Source organism: Lipotes vexillifer, unplaced genomic scaffold, assembly GCF_000442215.2.
Source record: "Lipotes vexillifer unplaced genomic scaffold, Lipotes_vexillifer_v1.1 scaffold1639, whole genome shotgun sequence".
In the NCBI taxonomy this organism is placed as follows: Eukaryota; Metazoa; Chordata; class Mammalia; order Artiodactyla; family Lipotidae; genus Lipotes; species Lipotes vexillifer.
In genome coordinates, this window is record NW_006782296.1 from 9,739 (window position 1) to 14,525 (window position 4,787).

Consider the following 4,787-nt stretch of genomic DNA (forward strand, 5'->3'; position numbering starts at 1 on the left):
TACACAGGCCTCTCACTGCTGTGGCCTCTCCTGTTGCGGAGCACAGGCTCCGGACGCGCAGGCCCAGTGGCCATGGCTCACGGGCCCAGCCGCTCCGCGGCACGTGGGATCTTCCCCGACTGGGGCACGAACCCGCGTCCCCTGCATCTGCAGGAGGACTCTCAACCACTGCGCCACCAGGGAAGCCCTGTTGGGGTGAATTTAATTCAGCCTCATCATCCTCCATCCTCAAATTTCAAGGCCTCTTCAAGCCGAGGGGTGTGTGTGTGGGTTAGGGTGCGAGAGTAGACATCACAGTGCCCCTGCTTTATGGCAGGTAAGAAAAAACATCACCAGCGATAGGGTAGAGTATTTGCAGGCCTGGGGGTTGAGCCCCACCCGGGGCTGCTTGGTTGGTGGCGGAGGTGAGCAGATGGCGAGGACTCCCTTAGCACCCAGCTTCTCACAGATGGCAGGCGGAGTGGGTGAAACAGCTCCTGAAATAAATCCCTGGGACTTGGCTCCGGGAGGGAGTGCGGCTGAGATTAGGAGCGTGGGCTGTGAAGGGAACATGGAGAACAGATCTGAGCCTGAAGGAGGGGGGCTGGGGACCTGGACCTCCCCCACTCCCCTAGTGGGGACCCCCATCAGCCACTATAGCTCATGGACTCCTGGGACAGGAAGCAGAAGTGTGCAGTATCATATCCCTCGGCCACTCTGGGTTGTTTGGGGCTCCTTCTCTGTTGAGTTCATTCAGGCCTCTGGGCTAATCCTGGGTCTGTGCTCCTCCTGGGTGGATTGGGATGGTGGGGAGTGAGGCAGGCAGGAGAGTGTATCTCTTTAGTACCTCCCATCCCCTCCTATTAAATCTGGTGGAGATTGGTGGAGGAGGGTGGGGCTGACAGCTGGCTTTTAAAGATTGCTGAAAGTGAAGTTTTGCGATTTTGATTGTGTTTGTTTTTATAAGATCACTCACTGCTTTCCATTCCAGATGCTGACTCTTATCCCTCGGGAGAGAGAAGGCAGAAGTGTTTGCTCATTCCCTGGAATGCTCCCAGTCTAATGGGGGAGGAACAGAGCCACCACTCTGACCAGGCAGCACCTCAGAAAGTAACCTCAAAGTAAGACGTGGCTCTGCCACCAACTTCTGTGACCTTGACCAAGCCCTTCCTTGTCCCCTGGCCTCAGTTTACCCATCTGTAAAGTGAGGGGGTTGAGTACACAATATCAGATCTTTTCTGGTTCACTTTCTGTGGTCCTCAGTACAAGGTGGGTGTGGGGAACTCCTTAATGATCTTTCTCCCTTCATCTTATCACTCTCTGAAATTACCTTGTTTTGTTTTCAAGTTTGTTTACTGTCTGCATTCATTTCCACGTTGTGCAGGATAGCCCTCATCCATTTTGCACACCACTCTATCCCCAGGACAGTGGTGGGCACACAGTAGGTGATCATCGCATATCTATGGAATGTGGGGTGTCCACTCAAGGATTGGAGGGTTGGGGTGTCACCGCAGTAAAGAAGGGGTTTTAGTCTATAAATGCTGACAGCACTCAGGAAAGAAACTATCAAATAAGGTTGGGGAGTTTATCTGGGAAGACTTCCTGGAGGAGGTGGGGAAAAGAAGCAGATTAAGGAACTGGAATTAAGTATTCTGATTAACTAGGGACTTGGAGGACCATGGGCTTGGAAGTACTTTCTTGGCCCTACCTACTGCTCAGGAGGAAAGATCTGAGGTTGAGGTTTAATAGACACAGCTTCCTTCCTCCCTTCCCAGTAATTAGTTGCCTGGCTTGGGATGCTCTCTGGAGTCTGTTCACCACTCCCCTCTCCCAGCTCCTCCCAAGGTCACCCCAGGATAGTCGAACTGTATCTAGATTCCCATTCTCTGCCTCCCACCCCAGAGGAGCTGAGTGCAGAGCAGGTGCTGGGGAAGAGACTCCCAAGGTCTGGACTTGTGCTATCCCATATGGCAGCCACCAACCACACATGGCCACTGAACCAGGGAAATGTAACAGAACTGAACTGGGACATGCTGTAAGTGTGAAATACACAACAGATTTTGAAGCCTTAGTATGAAAAAAGAATGTAAACATCTCATGAATACTTTTTTATATAGATGTGTTGAATTTTTGGATATATTGAGTTAAATAAAATGCTTCATTAAAATTAATTTCATCTGCTTCATTTTACCTTTAAAAAATGTGGTTACCAGAAATTCTAAAATTACATTTGCTGTTCGCATTCTATTTCTATTGACAATGCAGGTCCAGATATTTGGGGGAAGGAGCATTATGGGTAAAAGAATGGGAGAGCCATTGTTCTTCCTTTCTGCCGAAATCAGAAGAGAAACAGACCAAGCTGCTGCAATCTGGAAGAAGGAGGGGAGGTTACAGAAGGGTCTTCTCGACAGGGAGGATTGAACAGCGTGAAAGATCTGCTCACCTCCTTCCTGGAAAGCTTTCAGGATAGGTCAAGACTTTGCATATCTCAAGTTATTATTTATTTATTTACTTTTTTGGCCTCGTGGCATGTGGGGATCTTAGTTCCCCGACCAGGGATTGAACCCAGGCCCCCTGCAGTGGAAGCGAGGAGTCCTAACCACGGGACCGCCATGGAAGTCTCTCAGATTATCTTAAAACACCTTATCAAACTATGATTCTCACTGATCCAAACCTGATTACTTTGCAGGTGATTTTGTAGCTCCATTTAGGGTGTTTTCACTCTATAAACAGCTCTTTAACTGTCTATTTCACGATGAGCCCAGTTACCTGGAGTCCACAGAAAATTCCTATCCTGATTTTACCCAATAGTTTCTGACCTTTCATTGTACTGCTGAGATAGCAGCAACAGTGTTGACAGACTGAAGTTTCATCATCTTGCCCTCCTCTGCTGCCTTCCTCTGCCCAACCCTCTCCCAACCCCCAAAAGGTGTTGGAGCAGAAAGAGAACTCAGGCAGGAGATACTGAAGGGGAAGATGCCAGCTGGGGGTCTGGATAATCCACCAACTAGATTATCTGCTCCTGAGTTTGCACAAACATCAGCAGGTGGCCTATATGCAGACGGGATGTACTGGGATGAGCCATGGGGATCAGGTTAACGCTGCGTGTGTGTGAGTGTGTGTGTGTGTGTGTGTGTGTGTGTGTGTGTGTACGTGGGGGAGGGCAGTTCTGCAATACAGACCCTCACCCACCTATCTCCCACCCAGAGCATTCATTCAACCAGTCATGTAGTTTTTCAATTAATCACCTATAATATCATAAGATTTAGCCTTATTGGGCACTGACACACCATCCTAGGTGCTGGAGCTAAAGGTGTAACCTGTGTACAAAATTGTTCTAGATCCGGTTTCCTTGATGCCGAGCCTGAGACAGGGATTCAGGAGCATGTGGTTTATTGAGGGCAAAGTCTCAGGAGAAGGGGAGGAAGGGAAGCAGGATGGGGTAGGTGAGGGGCTAAGCAAGGACCCCCTCTCACAGCTGGAGTCTAATTTGGGCTTCACCCTGTAGGAAAGCTCTGGATGGAGACTGGGACCACAGAAAGGAGCCCCCTGAGGTAGGTACCCCCACCCCCATACCCCATCAGTCAGCTAATTGGCTGCTGGTTGCTCAAGTCTCCAGAGAAGGGGCCACTGGGAGCCTTTGGAGTCATTGGAGCCAACACTCACAGCCAGCAGAGGGGCTGGGCGGGACATCAAGGGCACCACTCAGGGTGTAAACCAAGAGACGAAAAAGTCACTGACCTGTGCAGGCCAGTGCCCTGTGCTGTCCTTGTTTGGCAATCCAGTCCTTGTTCTACTCTCACTATGGGCCTCAACCTCAGCCCTTAACTGCCCTTGTCCCACCTTGTTTCTCCCTCCAACTGTTTCTTGGTCCCTTCCTACCCGCAATGGCCTTGGTTCCTGCCTTTGATCTGCCTTCTCTCTTCTGAAACTCAGGATGAAATGCTGAGTTTCTTCGAGAGTCTCCAGGAAGCTGGGGTACTGGGTCACCCCTGTTGACCTCTTCCCTTGCCAATGGGTCACTTGAGCCCCCGTTCACCTGAACAGAAAGCTTTGGGGTCCCAGGGGACATTTGACTCAAATCACTTCTGTTGTGCGACTTCTTTACTGGGTGTATCCATCCCTGCCTCCTCTTGTGGAGCAAGGACAGTTCAGGAGAAATTCATTCTCAAGGCTTGACTCCTACTTAAACATCACAGGATACATTCTCTGGAAGGGAAGTGGGGGATCTGGGCTGGCTTCCTTAGAAATTTCAGCACTGAAAAGAAACCTCCTTTGCTTGACCCCTCCCACATTCAAACAGGGACTGGGAGAAAGAAGAGATGATTGTTTCTGGCCAGAGGCTGGGGGATGGATGGACTGACCTCTGAAATTTCCTTTTCTCTGGCACAGCCCTGTTTGTAGAGATGCCAGAATTCTGGTTCAAAAAGCAGAGGAGGGCTTCCCTGGTGGCTCAGTGGTTGAGGGTCCGCCTGCCGTTGCAGGGGACGCGGGGTTGTGCCCCGGTCCGGGAAGATCACACATATCGCGGAGCGGCTGGGCTTGTGAGCCATGGCCGCTGAGCCTGCGTGTCCGGAGCCTCTGCTCCACAACGGGAGAGGCCACAACAGTGAGAGGCCCGAGTACCGCGTTAAAAAAAAAAAAAAAAAAAAAAAAAAAGCAGGGGAGAGAGGGAACTTCCCTGATGGCTCAGTGCTTAAGACTCTGTACTCCCAGTGCAGGGGGCTCCGGTTCAACCCCTGGTCAGGGAACTAGATCCCACATGCATGCCACAACTAAGAGTTTGCATGCCACAGCTAAGGAGCCAG